Source organism: Hemiscyllium ocellatum, chromosome 26 (genome assembly GCF_020745735.1).
Source record: "Hemiscyllium ocellatum isolate sHemOce1 chromosome 26, sHemOce1.pat.X.cur, whole genome shotgun sequence".
NCBI lineage: Eukaryota > Metazoa > Chordata > Chondrichthyes > Orectolobiformes > Hemiscylliidae > Hemiscyllium > Hemiscyllium ocellatum.
The window spans coordinates 28,546,092-28,565,940 of record NC_083426.1 but is presented as its reverse complement, the minus strand read 5'-3'; positions in this window follow the sequence as shown (position 1 = coordinate 28,565,940).

The window sequence follows — 19,849 nt, the reverse complement described above, 5'->3', positions numbered from 1 at the left end:
TAGTGAGATGAGAATCTTGTTCATGAATGGTCAGATGCCTACTTCCATGCATTAATTTCTTTGTTTTACTTAATCCCACCATTTATATGCAGTTTGCTATTTTACCAAGCAGTGGAAAGGAACTAGATGCCATCAATCCCTGATTTGAAAGTCTCAGAGAGTACCTAGTGGCTCCAGTTTACCATTTGTCCTTTCAGACTTCCATCTTGGACAGCATTCCCTGACATCTCAGAGCATGCTCCATGGACAGCAACTGCCTATATGCTTTAGTCCAAGGAGGTTGACACTGGACACATACCAGCCTCACCGCACCATCATGGCTCATCTCAGATTCACCTAGATTGCTGTTTACTTTCAGTACTGCACACTGACACCTTTCATTTTGTTATGGAAACAGGGGTATACTGTGCCTTGAAAAGCTAGCAGAACTATCCGACAGCACCAGGTCTTCTCAACAAGGCACAATGTAGCATATGGTCCAGCAGTTAGGGTAGCTGGTTGTCTGGAAACAAAAACAGATTTGAATTAGGCTAATCAGTTTAAGTTATACCCTGAAAAATACCAAATTCAGATCAAGTTTTAATTTAGTATATTGGCAATCTTAAAAGCTAATGATACAATCCGCTGCTTTGGAGGTATAAGACCAGGGAAATTTGAATAGTTGTGAGGAGAACTGCCACACCACCAGCATGTAGAGACTGCCCAGAGAATAACTCTCTTAAAGATACCTTTATCGGTCAGTGACCTGTGAAGCATAAACCCTGAGAAGAAAAATGAAGACACAGGAAAATCCATATATAAAATTCAACAGCTGACTGATTTTAAAAAGTTGAATTTTGGAAAGTTTTAATCCGGGGTTTTTATTGGACTAGTATTATAAAAGAAAACATAAAAGATAAGTTAGAGGAAGAAGTTGTAAATTGTTGTTAGTTAATTATTTTCTGCTATACTTTAAGAAATAAAGATGTCATTTTTACTTTAACTAGTTCTTGGCCTCTCAAAGTTTCACAGATTACTGCACAGGATAACTTTTTTTTTGTGTTGTTGGTTTAAATTAAGAAAGTGGATTTACCTTGTGTCGTAACACTTATAATGCTGCTGCTAGGCTGCTTTGTGCCCAGACTCAGGCACTCATTTCCTGTGCAACAGGGTTCATCACAGGGCTGTCAGCTTGGTCTCTTACTGCTCACTTGTTTTGTGCTTACTTGGATGCTCACAGTATCTTTGCCTTGTGTTTTTGCCAATAGCAACATCATTCAGAACTTCCAGCCCCAAAGTACATCTGTCTTGCCTAGCCATTTAACACAGACATAGAGCCAAGAAGCTTGATATGTCTGCCAGCAGTGATTAGTCAAGGGGGTGGACCTTTAGCTGTATGGCACTGTGCTGCATCAATGTCACATCTGTAGCCTGTGCCAGCAGCTTACCCAACAAATTCACTGTGCTGAATTAAATGGTCATGTCTCAAAGTCAAATCCTCAGTCAAGTCAAGGGGCCTTTAAATCAGGATGTCCCATTAGATGCATTATTCAATCTCAGTCATGGTTTGGGACATGGGTAGTTGGGTGGCTGAGGCATTCATGGTCAAGGATTCCAGATCATGACAGTCTGGGAAATGAGCCACATTCCATCCTCTAGGTCCAATTCAACCAATCTGACAATTAGCTATAAGTTAGTTGAGAAACTGCACAGAGATCAATTGGAGGTGTGTTCAGTCATGACTGTCATTCCTAGTTGATCAGTGGTGTGGGCCCCAGTCAGTACTGGTTCACTGAAAGTCAAAAGGCTATCCTTGCTCACTACAGTAGTGGGCAAGTTGGGGGAAGTCAAGTGGTTGCAGACGATAGTACTTTGGAGTGTTAATGTGGGGCTGGGGTGTGTCATTGACTGTAATCACCATCCTGACTTTGACAGTGGTAAAATTAAGCTCCAAGTTTGGAGTCCAGAGGTAATCTGGAGAGTTGAAGGCTCCTTGGCAACATGGAGAAGCTCAGAATTGAGTGGCTTGACAGGGAATTGAAAGTTTTGAGGGATACCTGGATTACCAGGCTGAGCCTACAACTCACTCTGTGAAGCATGACCTGTGTTGCCTGCCTTCCCCCAAATTGTAAATGTACTGTGGAAATGAGAAATGGCTGCTGCCACATCCAAAGCGGGTGGAATAAGTTTTTTTCTTCTGTCTGAGGACAGGAGCTGTACTTGAGCAAAGTGAGACCCTTCAAGAGGCAATTGTATTTATCAGGCACAATCCAGGTTGAAAGCATCAGTAACTGTAGAATTCTGTGTGTGAAACACTGTGAAATATGGATTCTGGCTACAAATAAATTCTGACCATGTCATTAATCACTGCAAATAATTCAGAGCCATCTCCGTGAAGCTGAAGTAATCACTTATTTATAAGTAATCTTAAAAGAGTCACCTGCTGGTCATAATTCATAAAAACAACCCAAGGTTTCAGAGGCTGCACAAAGGCTCAAAGCTGACTTCTTATCACCTGATTTGACATTACACCTTTATGCATGGTACAATAAAGGCAGAGAGAACTTGAGGAGAAACAGATGAGCCAGAAATCCCAGGACCAGCAGCAATCTCTAGCTGTTGTAAATTAGTGTCCAAAGGAAAACGTTGTAGCTGGAAGTCCCTGATTTGGAGAAGGCCTGGGAGGCCCACAGCCTATTGTCCTTGATGGCATTTCCTCCAGAGGAATGAGGCATATTGCCATCACAGACTGGGATGGCCCAGAACACAGTCACAGAACTGTGTCAACTGCTGGACCAGGGCCTGTGACCTGAAGGGTTAGGTGACATCCTTTCCCAGTGACTGTCAAAGTCTGTGCTAAATGTTTAAGTCACTGGCAATTTCCAATGATCCATTGGAATCAGTGTGAGATTGCTCAATCCTCTCCCCATCAACGTATCAAGGTTGCGTCAGATCACACCCATTCATTGGGTTTCCCTGTAACAAGGTCAGTGCTGCACCCTATCATAGCTGGCCTCCCCCGCCGCCATCCCCCCACCCCTCCCGTACAGGGTTCTAAAGACTGTACACATATTGTGTTGAGAGTGCCATATCATATTACATCAGATGTTATTCTTAGGTAAATGTACAACACTTTTCTGATAACTAATACCACATCTTAGTGGTCTGTGTCAATTTCCCTGGAAGTTGCCATGATGGTTATATCAATAATAACTCGTGGGTTCTGGCTTCATTCTGAGGGCTGGATGCTTTATTAGGGTGAGAGACAAAGGTTACCCTCTGTGACCATAAGTGATAACTTTGTTATGCTACCCCCTGACTGAAATTAGGTGTAGATACAGTGCAGCCCATTCTTCCACCAGACCATTATGGACAGACAATGTACCACCTGAAGATGATTGCACCAGTCTGGGCAACTAGCAGTGCTCTCCAAAGAGTATGTGCCACATAATCCCTACATGCAGTATTCTGCATAGTTAGAGGCAAGAAAAGAGGGAGATGTGATAGATGCTAAAGAGCTGGATAAAAAGTATCAGCCTACCAAGGAGGAAGATGAGGACATTGAGCATACAGAACTTCATCTTCAGGGTGTTAGAGCAATGCAATGTTAGGCAAACAAATTGGGCAGGAGTTAATTGACACCTGCTACAAATAGATCTTTCAAAGAAGAGTACTATCGGACTTGAGACATCAACTCCCTGTCTCTTTGCAGGTGTTGCCAGATCAGCAGATTTTCTCTAGCATTTATTGTGTTTTATACCAATAGATTGAGTTAGCAAATTGACTGTAAATTTGTTGTTGTTCAAAAAACAAACAGTACATGTTCTTCCCAAAAGCAAATCCAGCATTATGTTTGTTATTTTTTCAGCTTTTCTGTTCAGTAGAAGTCAAAATGAACAGCTATTCGAACATGTGATGCTCCCAGAGAATAGTAATAGCATGGATGTTATGCTGGGCATTGGGGAAAATAGAGCACTCCTTCAAAAAGAGTTCAAGCACGGTATGGCAGTATGGCTGGGTATTCTCTGTGGCTTCATTCTACTCTGACGTTATTATGACAGTTGATCACACAGGTGATGGTGTAATGAGGCAGTACATTTATAATTGTGAGATTTTATTTACAATGAAGTGTCATCCATGCTAGATATATGCCCTCAGAAGCTTGTTTCCCTTTTATTAAGTATATTGTGAAGAATTATTCCTGACCGGTAGCTTCTGATGTGGTATGCAGCTGGACTGAATCCTAGAAGGTCCTCATAATGGCAAGCACTTACACTCCTGGTGAGCACAAGTGTGGAGTCGCATATGTATGATATATACATAATGACATGAGCAGTAAACAATTGCATATGATAACTCGTTAGAACTCACTGAAAAAAACCTCCATGAAATTCCCCAGAATTGACAATTAGCTGTTTATTGGTCAAATTCAGCCCATAGAGTACCTTCCAAAATACATACTAGATCAGAAGCTGAATAAATAAATACACAGTTGAAAATATAACTGATAGTATTATAGTTCACCAAAGGGTAAAGGAAGCAGCAAATGTCTTTGAACAGTATAAACCTTCAACAATTTTCACTACCTAAAAACTAATGAAATTTTTGCATGAACAAAATGAAATAGAAAAATAAAGTCATTGAGAGTGTGCATAGATGGTTTCATTAATGATACCTACAGATTAGTGGAGAAATGGGACAACATTAACATGAAATTAGAATTCTTATGATACAGAATTACTGTCAGAATTGCTGATGAGTCTTTTCCAGATTTATTACAATCCTAAAGAAGACCTGACTCTGGAGAAAACCTGTTATTGGTGTATGAAGCAAAGTCTAGCAATTTTGATGGCAAAGCTATTCGGTGTGGAACACATTCTTCCATGTAGCTGTTTCCTGGACCAACAGACTCAAAATTGACTGCCTGCTTTCAGTGAACGGCCAGACTGCTAAAAACCAAACCAAACCAGAGAAAATCTGAGCTGGGAGAACATGACCATTCCCCTTTCATTGTACATGTGTTTTTTTAAACTTGAAAGCCTTTTGCCTGAGGCACTATGCGCTAGCTATAATCAAATTGGCCCTAAAACCCTTCAAATGTAGACTTTTCAGAATCACTGCTTTTATGACCTCTCTGAAAGAAAAAACACAAGGACAGCAGAACCTTGTTATAGGAGCAGCATTGTCACAATGCCAATGGTCATCTTATGATTATTGACTTGAACACTGGGACGGGTGTCATTATATTATCAGATAGTAAGTCATGGCTAAGAAAACATTATCTATGGCCAACAACAGTACAACTATATAGTATAGGAGGCATAGCACTTAAAATTGAATGTATTCTCTCTGAAATCTCCAAATAGGAGGTATCAAATAGTTAAAAAAGGTAATAGGTATTGTCACTCTTGAGTAAGAAGGCATGTCTTGACCTCAATTATGTACAAATTGCAGAAGGCATTAAACTACATAGACTCAAGGTACAGCTAGTTCAGGAACAGTCAGGCAAATCCCAGTCTATGGAAGCTTTTGTACAGCTCCCTAAGTTTGTGGCAGAACCTAAACAAAATATAAAATTATTATGAGTTATGTTGCCTAACAATTTTTATTATAATTTCAACAATAGGAGAACCTGTGACTTTACTTGATTGTTATCAACTGCTATCCACAGTTATCAATGCTGAAGAGCATTCAGATAATAAGTGCCAACAGGGGCTGTAAGTAAAAAGAAGCAATGAGATTGGCAATGAACAATAAACCCTACTTCAGTCTATTGATGAATCTATAACTGATTTAACTCAGAGTGCAACACAGATTGGTGAACAAATAGTCCTAATCTAAAAATCATTGAATATCAGATTCAAATCTGATTCAAGATGCTGAGATGACTTGGAAGTAATTTCAGGCACAATATTTGACTACTTTATCTATCCAGAATGAATCATCAGTATCAGTGACAGAGATCAAGCCAAGCAACAACAACAAAAAATCTCAGAAAGCAGAATTGAGGAATGGAACATGTTGGTTTCAACAATAATGTAATCAATGAGGATGAAGAAGAGAGTCGAAAGAAATAACAAACTGAAGTCAAATGTTTACATGGTTTGACACAAATCTACACACAATTTGATGATAAATATCTGCTGACAGATTGAAAATATGCTACGTACAATTACATGGCAGCCAGCACTGAATAGGAAGGACCAGAGTCCAATGGCTCAAGATACCGAGAGAAAGAAATTGCCTGTGTCAACAGGGAAGATGTCCTCTATGAAGGAAATCCAAGAGATTAAAGTTTCTGCAGATACTGCATTTCTTGTTTCAGCAGAGAAAGTCTCTTCAAAGTTAATCCAAGAGATCATATGTCACCTAGTTTTAAGAGATTTGCAGACATCAGACTGCCAGAAAGAGAATCAGAGTCAACGACCTTCCACCAGTCTTGCAGGTCCAAAGAGAATGCATTCTGGGACAATAGTGAAATGTCCAGTTTACCTGAATTTATTAAGTCAGCGACTTTGAGTGGAGATGGGCTCGGTTTAAGTGCCAATACATACAGAAATGAATAATGCAAATAATGAGGAGAGAAAAGGCTTCAGGAGATGTTATATATGGGTTTGCACAATCTGATTTTCCTAGACAGTAGCCAGTCTTTTTGGAATACAGTATGATATAGAGAATGAACAGATGAGACACGAATCAGAACAAATTACAGATTGGGAAAGGGAGGGAAGGGAGGCAGGGAGAAGAAATCTCAGCAGGCTGTCATGGTATTCTAATAATAATTCAAGTCCTCTGGCTGAATTTCAGCAAGTGTGTGATGTCTGTACAATAACAAATGACAATTTCACTAAACCTGCAGCTGTTATGATTGCAAACTCAGTGCAGGTCAATAGCAGTATTCTCAGTGGCTATGAACATAACTGTGGAAATAAACCTTTATACAATTGACATCTTCCAGGATGGTGCAGGAGATATTTGCAATGTCTTGCAGTAGGCCATCCACTGTTGTGGAAGTGAAGACATGGAACTTTCTATTCACTAGGAGCTAATTAATTGTATTCTCTCCTGCAAAGTAGAGCAAACACATATCTGCACCAACATTGGAGGCTTCCCCAAAGTATAGGGCACACTGAATGTTCACACGTTACTTGTGGGTGTCACATTTCAATTGTACACTATACTGGAACTGAAAGGGATTTCAGTCCCTCAAGGTCCTGCTGGTACATGATTCTATGTGACAAGTCATACATGTTAATGCCATCTATCCTGATAGAGGCCATGATGCCTTCATTTTATGGCAGAATGCCCTGTTAGCTGCATTTAAATCAGAAGAACAAAATAAATGCTTTCTACTGGATGGGTGGCAGGCTGTTGATTTGCAATGGGGGAGACTGCAAATGGATTTGACAATACCCTTGCGGAGATCTGGGTCTAGAAGGCCCAGTTGCAGAGTATACCGTCTTGGTTGAACAAGGAAACTGAGCAGGGAGCACTGTGAGTGCAAGGAGACTCCAGCAAAGAGCAGTCACAACCTTCAGATGATTCAAAGTTGGTCTGTGATCAGTGACAGGAGGCTGTGAGGCAGATAAGGCAGATACAATAGCTCATGGAGTTAAAACTGAGGAACTTGGCCCCTGTAATTGTCCAACAGTTGTGAATAAATTGGGAGATAATGAGGCCTTGTAAAAAACGCTAAAAAATTATTCATAGGTGATTTTAATCTTCATATTAGGATAGCCAGATTGGAAGAGGTAGCCATGAGAATGAATTCGTAGGGTATGTTTGGGACAGTTTCTGAGAACAATGTTGAATCTAGTGATGGGTAATGAGGCAGGTTTAATAAATAATGCCAGCATAAAATATTTCCTTGGAAGCAGTGACCAGATACTATAATAGAATTTAGCATTCAATTTGAGAAGTCGGAACTTGTGTCAGAAACAACTGTGCTAATCGTATATAAGGGAATTACAAAAGAATAAGAGCAGAGCTAGATGGAGGGGACTAGTAAAGGAGTTTAGTAGCAAGACCAGTTGAGGATAAAGGGCGATGCTTAAGAAAATAATTCAAGACTTACAGCAAAGATACATCTCAGTGAGAAAGGAGGATTCTAGGAAAGGGGTGAGCCAAATATAGTTAAGCAGGAAAGTTATGGCTAACATCACATTGAAAGAAAAAAATACAGTGTAGCCAACAATAAGACTTATAACTTGTAAGTAGCATCAAGATGGACAACAAGAGCTTTGTTAAATATGTGATGACATGGTGGCTCAGTAGTTAGCATTGCCCGCCGCATAGTGTCAGGGACCTGGGTTTGATTCCCACCTCAGGTGACTGTGTGGAGTTTGCACATTCTCCCTGTGTCTGTGTGGGTTTCCTCCCACAATCCAAATTGTGCAGTTTAGGTGAATTGGCCATGCTAAATTCAGTGATGTGTAGGTTAGGTAAAGTAATAGGGTAGGGGAATGGGTCAGGGTGGGTTACTCTTTGGAAGGTCGATACAGACCTGATGGACTAAATGGCCTGTTTCCACACTGTACAGATTCTATGACATAAAAAGGAAGAGAGAGGACAAAGTTACCATAGGCCCCACTTAGAGAATAAGGCTGGGGAGGAACTAGGAAATGGCACAGGTATTTAATTATTACTTTGCATCAATCTTCATGTTAGAAGACACTAATGGAATTCCAAAATTACAAAATAAAGTGACAACTGAAGGAGACCTTCAAGTCATAGAGATGTACAGAACGGAAACAAACCCGTCTGTGCTACACATCCGTGCCAACTAGATATCCTAAATTAATCTAGTCCCATTTGCCAGCATTTGGCCTATAGCTCTCTAAACCCTTCCTATTCATATTCCCATCCAGATGCCTTTTAAATGTTGTAATTGTACCAGCCTCCTCTACTTCCTCTGGCAGCTCATTCCATACACACATCACCCTCTGCGTGAAAAAGTAGCCCCTGACGTCCTATTTAGATCTTCCCATCTCACCTTAAACCTATGCCCTCTAGTTCTATTTACCCTATCCAAGCCCCTCATGATTTTATAAACATCTATAATGTCATCCCTCAGCCTCCAATGTTCCAGGGAAAACAACCCCATCGTATTCAACCTCTCCCTACAGCTCAAATCCTCCAACTCTGGCAACCTCCTTGTAAATCTTTTATAAATCCTTTCAAGTTTCAGAACATGTTTCTCAAAACAGGGAGATCTTAATCAAACACAATATTCTAAATGTGGCCTAACCACTGTCCTATGTAGTCACAACATGATCTCCCAAATCCTATTCTCAATGCACTGACCAATAAAGGTAAGCATACCAAACGCTGTCTTTACTACCTGGTTTGTCTGCGGCTCTACTTTCAAGGAACTATTATTCTGCACTCCAAGGTCTCTTTGTTTGGCAATGTTCCACAGGACCTTACTATTAAATGTATGTCCTGCCCTACCAAAATGTAGCACCTCATATCTATTGAGATTAATCCCCATCTGCCACTCCTTAGTGCATTGGCCAATCTGATCAAGGCCTTGTGATACTCTGAAGTAACCTTAAATACACCACCGATTTTGGTGTCATCTGCAAACCTACTAATCACATCTAAATCAAAAAATACAATAACTACAATAAGACAAAAAGTGCTGGGGAAACTAATGGCGTTAAGTATTGATACATCCTCTGGACTTCTTTGGAATGCAGCTTGTGATATTGAAAGAAGTAGTCGCAGAGATGTTAGATGCATTAGTAATAATCTTCAACAATTCCTCAGAATCTGAAAAAGTCTCAAATTAATTGGAATACAGTCTATACAACATCTTTATTTATAAGTAGCTTAATGTCTGTCATTGGGAAAATCTTTGATTTTAAGATATAGAATGCATTGGCAGAGAATTTTGAAGTACATAATATGATCACGCAGAGGCAGCATGGCTTCATGTATGGGAAATCATGCTTGAAAATGTATTAGAACTCTTTGAATTCTAGATAGATAAAGGGGCAACAGTGGATATAACATGTATTGATTTTCAGAATGCATTTGATAAGGTACCACACATTAGGCTACTTAATACAATAAGAACCTCTGGTGTTGGGGGCAGTAGATTACTATGGATAAAGGGCTGATTAATTACAGAAGACAGATTGGGGTAAGGGAGCATTTTCCGGATGGCAAACTGTAACTAATGGAGCACCATGGAGACTAGTGCTAGGGTCACAATTATTTATAATATATTTGATAACTTAGATAAGGAAAGAGAATATACTATTGCCAAGTTTGTGGATGACCCAGAAAATTGATTGAAAGGCAAATGCCAGGATGACAGAGTAGACAGAAGAGTATAGACAGGATTGATCGAGTAGGAAAAAACTTTACTGATTAAATATTATGTGGGAATGTGTAAGATTATGCACTTTTTCAGGAATAATAGAGGAGTTCCATATTATTTAGATGGAGAAGAACTGCAGAAAGCTACAGCACAGAAGTATTTAGGAATCCTTGTGCATAAGTCTCTGAGAATTAGAAGTTCCCTTTTAAGAGAGATGAAGAGGAATTATTTTCTGTCAGAGAATAGTATATTTGTGGAATTGTTTACCAGCAAGGGTTGACAAGGCTGGGTCATGAAATATATTCAAGACTGAGAGGGACAGGTTTTTAATCAGTAAGGGAATCAACGATTCTGGGAAAAAGGCAGGAAAGTGGAGGCAAGGATGATAAGATCAGCCACAATCTCATTGAATGGCAGAGCAGACGTGGTGTGCTGGATGGTCTGCTCTGCTTCCTTGTCATCTGGCTGACAGATAACAACAAGGGAAATTATGAAGATAGGCTAGTTTGTCTTCCTGCTAGTGTATTGGAGGACAGACTTCTGGAATGCAGTGCATCCTGTGAGCCCATTTACACACTGTAATCCATAGCTGTGATGGTAATAGTCAACTAATACTAATGACTATTGAACCTTGTACACCATTACTACCACCTCCTCAGGGCTTAACTCCCGGAATTAGTCTCCCACTGCCAGAAGTCTGAATGTAGGTTGGAAAACTTACAACTCACTGCAGACACAGGACATCTCTTCCCCTTTTCCATGTCCTGTACTAAGATAGATAATGCAGTGTTTGAAAGAAGTTGTTCTCTTTCAAATAATGCCTTTCTTCGATGGATGACAGGTCAAATTCACTTCCTGTATGACTCTCAGTCACAGTGCAATTCTGCTTTAAGAGGCACAGGGTAATTTAACTGATGTCAGCCACTCACAATATTGCTGGCTGCTCAGGTTCAGCTGATCAACAGGGTGGTTAGAAAATTTAATTAACCTGTTCAAATGCACATCCATGACAAATGGGATTTTAACCTGGACTTTCGGGCTAAAAGATTATCATTGCACAATTAAATCCTTTCATTTAAGATTACAACATATATCTTCAAACACCACAATTTCAGTCTGCTCCTGCATATATTATTTCCAATTGACATCTTTCAGACATGTTATGACACAGCTAGGGTACAGGCAGCTCCAAGCTAGGGACAACATTAATGCTGCACAAAAGCCTCTAACAAGGTGTTGAATTCTGACTGGATGTTGAAATCCTTTAAAACAGCAATCAGCAGGAAGTTGAAGTGCTGCCTGCGTTGCAGTCAATTGGTGAGGGTTAATTGTGAGTCATGATCCCTGCACCCTCATTCTGAGGCTATTCAATTTAGTTCCCTGATGTTTTGCTCTGGATCTCAAATGTCAAATACATGAAGAGACCTCTGAAATTCAGAGAGTTGCACATGAAGTGGTTCTCCAAAATGTTTATTACATTTGTCTGAAAAGATAAATGGCGGAAATAATAAAAAAAACAAGAAAAAAGTGGCAATATTCACTGTGATTGCTGTTCACTAAAAATTGGCTGGAGAAGTTTTGCAATATGGACTTGATAGTTACCTCAGACATTTATTTTGTTCATTCATTGGATGTGGGTGCCACTGGCTAATTTATTGCCCATCCCCAATTGCTCAGAGGGAAAGAGTCAACCACATTGCTGTGGTCTGAAGTCACATATGGGCCAGATCAGTTAAGGATGGCAGTTTCCTTCCCTAATGGACATTAGTGAATCAGATGGGTTTTCCCGACAATTAGCAAAGGATTTACTGTAATTGTCAGACTTTTAATTACAGATTTTTGTTGAGCTTAAATTCCACAGTCTGCCATGGTGGGATTCAAATTGAATCATCAAATCCTTACCTGAGTCTCTGTATTAACAGTTCATCAATAATACCACTGCCATCATCTCCCCAGGTCTTCACACAACAATGCTCCCTGCCACATTATGGTGAGCAAAAGAATGATGTCTCATTTATGCATGGCTCCCATACATTAGTTAGTTGCCAACCCGGAATCTCTGGCATTTGGTTGTGCCATCTCCATTACGTTTTTTATTATTTCTACAGCACCACAGTTTCAAAATGATCCAAATGAATTGACAGTTCAATGTATAGTCACTGTTGTAACATAGAGCTTGGTGATGAGATGGGTTTTTGAGGTAGCCTCAGGATTCTGTGGAGTCTTGTGGTCTGAGATTCCAGTGGTGAGCATGGATGGCCAGCTTCAGGGATAGTTTCCGTCCCGGTATTCCAACGGCCCTGCATGGTGGACTTCTTTGGCGGTAGCTTTGCCTGCTTTCTGCAAAAGTACAGCCTTTTCCCGAACCCAGGAGTTGTGAATTGAACTGAGATGGACTTTGTCTTAATTTTAATTTTTTTTTCTTATCTATGCCTTCTTTTATTAATATAGGCACTGTGGTGTGGTGACCTAAACACTTTTCACTGTAAACTCTTTTGTAAAAAGTACAGGTGACAATAAATTACTATTCTAATCCATTTAAAGTGGTTCAATTTGCACACAACCAAGTTCTACAAACAGCAATGAAATAAAACAACAGGTTACCAGTTTTAGTACTATTGGTTCAGGGATAAATGTTAGCCGGATCATTGAGGAGAACTTCCTTTCAAATAGCATATTGAATCTTTTTCTTCGCATGTACGAGGGCAGATATGGCTTCAGTCTAGCATACTATCGGGAAGATGGCAACTCTGTCAATGCAGTATCCGTCAGTACTTGTAAAAAAACCTTTATCAACTTGGTATGAGGTCTATATGCAACATTCCAGAGGACAGTATGTCCAGCTCATGTCAGGGAAGTAGGAGCTATCAGTACTGGGATTTTACGTTGATGTTCATGTCAGTGTCTCCACCATGATTTGCAATCACTGGGATTATTGCTTGATACATCTCTGGCCAACTCTAGAGTTGCAGCAGGAATGGTGAGGCATTACAACTCATGGGTCACATCAAAAGCAACATAATTTCTTTGTTTGGTTTAAGTTGGTTTTGGTGCGAGCAGTTCAAATATTCCCTTCAATGATGGTTGTCACCAGGAATATGTGGCAGTTATTAAGATTTGTTCACTCATATGGTTTATAGCCCATTAGTACAAATGTACTTAAGAACCCTGCATCAGTAACTGATTTGGCTTGGTTTGTTCAAGATTTCTTCATATAGTATTTATACTGAATATATTTTACACAGTTTGTAAGAAAAACAGTGTATAAAATATTCAGTATAAATACAATATGAAGTACCAAGGAATAGCTGATTGATATTGCTGTAATAATTATGCTCCAACAAATTTGAAAACAAAGTTTGAACTAGATATAATGTCATTTGCACAATATAATTAAAATATAGTTTTAAATGATTCTAGAATATCTTTTTTAAACTTTCAATTTTGATTGCAGTAAAATTTATATTGATACAGCATGGGACTTTGAGTAAACCATTGGGCCTACTCCAATATTCAGTTTGTTTGCAGTTTACCTGTATCATAACCATTTAGCAACTTTGCTTCCCTATCTCTTAATAACCTTACCTAGCAAAGATCCATAAACTGTCCGACCTCTCCAACTTTTCCCAACTATCTGCTCCACCCTCACTCTGACCTAGCATCATCACCCCCCAGCTATTGCCTTCCCAACTACCTTGCCCCCACCCCCAACCCTCCTATTTATCTCAAGTCCCTTGTCCCGCCACTACACCCTTCACATTCCTGATGAAGGGCTTATGCCTGAAACATTGAGTCCTCTGCTTTTTGGATGCTGCCTGACCTGTTGTGCTTTGCTAGCGCCACAGTTTTTGACTCCAGCTTTGCAGTCCTCATTTTTTCCCAAATATCCATCATTGTCTGTTTTGACATTTTCAACAAGCAGTGCCACATTTTCTTTGAGAGAATGTTTCAGATCTCCAATATGCTTTGTGGGTGAATATACTTCTTGATATCTCCTGAAAGTCCTATCTATCTATTTCTTTAATCATCATCATTTAATATTCTGTACCGAAAAGAATATTTAACATTCTGTGCTGGAGGGAATGCAAGCCAACTTAGCCTCCTATTTTAATCTGTTTAACTGGTGAATCTGTGCAGAACCCTCAGAGAGGCTAATATGTCCTTACTGCAAGTGGCATTCATGGAAAATAAATATAGAATGGAATATATAACTGATATCTAATTTGATAGTGCTGACATTGCTTCACCTTCAAAGTAGAAAGTGACCCTGATATGTGTTTTCCATGCCTTGGGAAGGTAGGGCTTGAGGATGTTGGAAAGGGGATTCTGGATTCACAGATAGAGGAGAGATTATTCAGCTTTGAATTCAATTTTGTTACAATGCAGGCAATACTTACCAATGTGCTTCATGTCTTTGATATAACACATTGAAAGATTTATCACTAGCGCAATCACTACAAGTTCCTTAAGAAATAATTGGCAGTCAATTACCAGGACATGCTATGATAATTATGTCCTACTTCAAACTGAACAATATGTTGCGTGTATTTAGTCATTATTTTTTAGATATATGTAAGCTTAAATGTTGTTCAAAGCAATGGCTAATGAAGTGACAGACACAAATCTGAAAGAAGATTTACACATTTTAAGGCATTTTTTAATATATCCAGATTTACTAGCTGTCATTTTTATGAACTAACTGTAATTTTGCTTCAATTCATTATACAGGCTGATCCCGACACAAATGAGGCAAACTGAGCAAGTTAAAATGAGAAAAGTGATCAGACTCTGAGAAGGTCACCTCATTTATCATTTCAATGTCATGCTCTCTAATTTTTAAGATAAAGCCATTGATTGAAAGCAATAATTAATTCTTGATGCTGCAGAAATAAGTAATCGGACTTCAAAATGACGAAGTTATTTTTAATCACTGATTCTTATAATGTCATGAGTAATGACATAACATAATTACTTGCAGTACTTTCTGGTGGATTGATGGATCTTGGGTTAATATTTCCTTTGACTAGGATCATGCAAAATACTTGATAAGTGAAAGATGGCACAAATGTTAATAGTGTCCTTCTTTCTGACACGACTTACTGAGTACTTATATCATGGGCATAGCAGCATTCTGGCAGACTGATGAAGAATAACACTTCGATGCAATAAACTTAAAGTGGACATCTGTCCATGACACCAGATTAGCTGATGTATGTTCAATTGCAGCAAACATATTCCTGCTATCTCCTTCAGCATAAGTCCTCTAACCTAACTATTTTACTGCACTAGAAAATAATCTTAATGGATTGATAATTTGCAGCAGAAAATATCCAGTTTCCAAACCAATTAAGAATCAGTGAAAAAATAAATAAAAATGCATATTTGTCCTGGTAGTTTAGAAAGGAGATAGAGAAAAATAAAATTCCTAAGAAAAACATAGACGTGATATTAAAATAATGAAATAATTTTGAGAACAAAGAGCATCAGAGCTTTGGCCTTGCAAGCCTGTGCCGACATATTTTGCCCTTCCATATGTATTCACTTACAGGATCCATCTCCCTGCATTCCCTTCCTATTCATGTATTTGTCCAGGTATTTCTTGAAAGCTGCTATTGCATCTGCTTCTGGCAATGCATTCCAGGCACTCACCACCCTTTGTGTGAAAAACTGGCCTCTCATATCTCTTTTAAACCACCCCTTTCACACCTTGAATCAGTGTCCCCTAGTAAATGACCCCTCCATCCTGGAAAAAAGCCTTACACTTTCCACTCTATCCATGGTGTACCATAATGATTGGTTTTGGGGCCACTGCTATTTGTCATTTTTATAAATGACCTTAGATGAGGCATAGAAGGATCAGTTAGTAAATTTGTGGATGGCACTAAAGTCGGTGGAGTTATACACATTCCAGGAGGATGTTGTAGGTTTCAGATGGACATAGATAAACTGCAGAGCTATGCCGAGAACTGGCAAATAGAGTTTAATGAGGAAAAGTATGAGGTGATTCTCTTTGGAAGGAGTAACAGGAATAAAGAGTACTGGGCTAAGCAGAGAGATCTCCATGTACATAGATCTCTGAAAGTTGCCACCCAGGTTGATAGGATTGTTAAGAAGGCATATGGTGTATTCGCTTTTATTTAGAGGGATTGAGTTTCAGAGCCATACAGTCATGTTGCAGCTGTACAAAACTCTAATGCGGCTGCACTTGAAGAATTGCGTACAGTTCTGGTCGCTGCATTATAGGAAGGATGTGGAAGCATTGGAAAGGATGCAGAAGAAATTTTCCAGGATGTTGCCTGGTATGGAGGGAAGGTCTTATGAGGAAAGGCTGAAGGACTTGAGGCTGTTTTCATTAGAGAGAAAAAGGTTAAGAGGTGACTTAATGGAAACATACAAGATGATCAGAGGATTAGACAGGGTGGACAGTGAGAGCCTTTTTCCTCAGATGGTGATGGCTAGCGTGAGGGGATTTAGCTTTAAATTGAGTGGCAATAGATATAGGACAGATGTCAAAGGTAGGTTCTTTACTCAGAGTAGTAAGGGCATGGAATGCCCTACCTGCAACAATAGTAGACTTGCCAACTTTAAGGACATTTAAATGGTCCTTGGATAAATGTATGGATGATAATGAAATAGTGTAGGTTAGATGGGCTTCAGATTGGTTTCACAGGTCAGTGCAATATTAAGGGCTGAAGGGCCTGTACTATGCTGTAATGTTCTATGTGCTATGCCATTCACAATCTTATAAACCTCAACTTCCTGCCTTCCAGTGAAAACAAACCCAATCTATCCAATCTTTCTTCATTGCTAAAATCCCCTATACAAGGCAATATCCTGGTAAACATTTTCTGTACCCTCTCCAAAGCATCTACATCCTTCTGGTAATGTGGTGACTAGAACATATGCAATTTTCCAAGTGTGGCCGAAGTAAACTTTTATAAAGCTGCTGCATAACTTGTCTATCCTTAAACTCAATGCTCCTTCCAATGGGACAAGTATACCATAGGCCTTTTTACTTCCTTATGTACTTGTGCTGCCATTTTCAGTGATCTGTGGACCTGCACACCCAGATCCCTCTGCATATCAATACTCTTAAGGCTTCTGCTAATTACTGTATAATCTTCACCTATACGTAACTTTCTAAAACGCATCACCTCACATTTGTCCAGATTAAACTCTATCTGCCATTTTTCTGGGAATGCCTCCAACTGATTTATATCCTGCTGTATCCTCTGGCAATCCTCACTATCTGTAACTCTACCAATCTTTGTATTGTTCACAAACTTACGAATTAGACCAGTTATGTTTTCCTCCAAATCATCCATGTCGATAATGAACATCATAGGTCCCAGCACCAATCCCTGTGGAACATCACCAGTCACAGCCCTTATTTCTGAGAAGTATCCTTCCACCACTACCCTGTGTTTCCTCTGACTAAGACAGTTCTGTATCCAACTTGCCAGCTCGCCCTTAATACCATGTGACCTGATACCATGTATATCTGTACATACATTTACAAATAAGATATCCTTCAGACAGCGGTCCTATTTATATTCTCCTACATGTTACAACTGGTTTAAAGACGGGGTGGGACGTGTTGATCGTATTGCTGTTTTACTACTGAAGGGCCAGGAGCCTATCTGCCATCCTTAATTTAACAGTGAGCACTCCCTCTAGTCATTAATTGGCCACATCTGAAACAATTGTATCAGGCAAATATTATCAAAACCATGCAAGGCCGGTGTATTCAATCCTGTTGCAAATGGAAAATTCAGGCCCATTATTTTTAGCTAAAAAGAATAAAATTAATCCTGAAGTGGAACGGAAAGAAGCAGGAAGAAAGTAGGTGACATCCAGGAGAGACAAAGACATTAATTTTAGAACTAAAGATTTTTTCCTTTTTCTCAATGTTTGATATTATAGTAATATATTGCCTCACTACTTCACTAGTTTCATTACAAAATAAGTGACAATTATGTTCAGTGTCATCTAAGGAGCTGAAAATGTAAAAGGCTGATTGACACATGGTGGTAGAAATATCCTTGTTCGTGCTGGCAGGTTAATGATGGAGATTATTACATTAGATTGATGTTTGAGCTTTTGATTGATTACCTGTATAGCAAACACAAAATTTCACACAGCTTTATCTTGTTGGAAGTTTTATCTGTATTACTCATTGCTATTTAAAAATGAACTAAGGTGGAGAGTGTCTCTGTTGCAACAACTTCAAACTGGGACTATTAACAGAAAAGGATTGCTAGGTCAAATGGGGGAATGATTTGATCTCCTTATTATCCTGCTGTTTTTTCAAGTTGGCAAATGAGCAGAATCTGGATTGAATCACAACAACAAAAAAAGCTGTTGACTGTTCACATTATCATCCGGATCTCAAAATAATGGCCGAGAATCCAATCTAGGCCCTAGAATGTATGTGTAATATTGATTAATAAATGTGCAGTACATTAATCCACTTGGTCCACTTTACCATGGTGGGATGCAGTCATACCAGTGTCACTCTTAACCTGGTGTTTTATATTTTTTGGTGCATTTTTTGAGCCAGATTGAGAATAAGATAGGACTATGAAACCAGGAGTTGATAATTAATCTTCTTTTTCCTTCTCCACTTGTCAAATAAATTGTGGCTGATCTGTATGACATCTTCATTTACTTGCTTTTTTATCTATATCCCTCTCTTTTCAAATTACTTCCACTGTCCCCTTCTCTGTTACTCAACACCTGGAATCTATTTAAACTTCGTACCCCTTTCGTTGACCAACGATAAGGTACAATGATTAATCATGAGAATACCGCAGTGGAGATTTTCCTGTTTAATCTCTTTAAAACCATTTTGCAAGATCTCTACCCTATGTTCCCTGTGAGGTTGGTTACTTTGTGAATCAAGGCTTCTACTTGCTTTCTATTTCAGTTTATTTAACTTTTTAATACAGGTAGTTCTTGGATGAAGCACATTTCAACAGCGTGATTTGGCGATAACATTGCTGAAGAAATACAAAACGGTATTTTGGACAAACTTGCCTCCGTTAGCAATAGCACAATTCCAGTGGGGATCAGTTCACGCGCTGAAATCTCCACACTGTTCTGCGCATGCGCCGGTGTCCGCACATGGTGCTGGTCCTTGTGCTGTTCTGTGCAAGCTCGATGTCAACGCCGAAGCTTATGTGCCGTTCTGCACATGCGTAATGTGAGCACCGGTCCTCATGCTGTTCTGCGCGTGTATGATGTAAGCTCTGGTCCTCATGTCATTCTGTGCATGCGTGATGTGAGCACAGGCTCCCATGCCATTCTGCACATACATGATGTCAGCTCTGGTCCTCGTGCCATTCTGCACACGCCTGATATCAGCATGTGCAGAACAGCACGGGGACCAGAGCTGACATCATGCATGTGCAGAACAGCATGAGGACCAGAGCTGACATCATGCATGTACAGAACAGCATGAAGACCAGAGCTGACATCATACTTGTGCAGAACAGCACGAGGACCAGAGCTGACATCACGCATGTGCAGGACAGCACGGGGACCAGA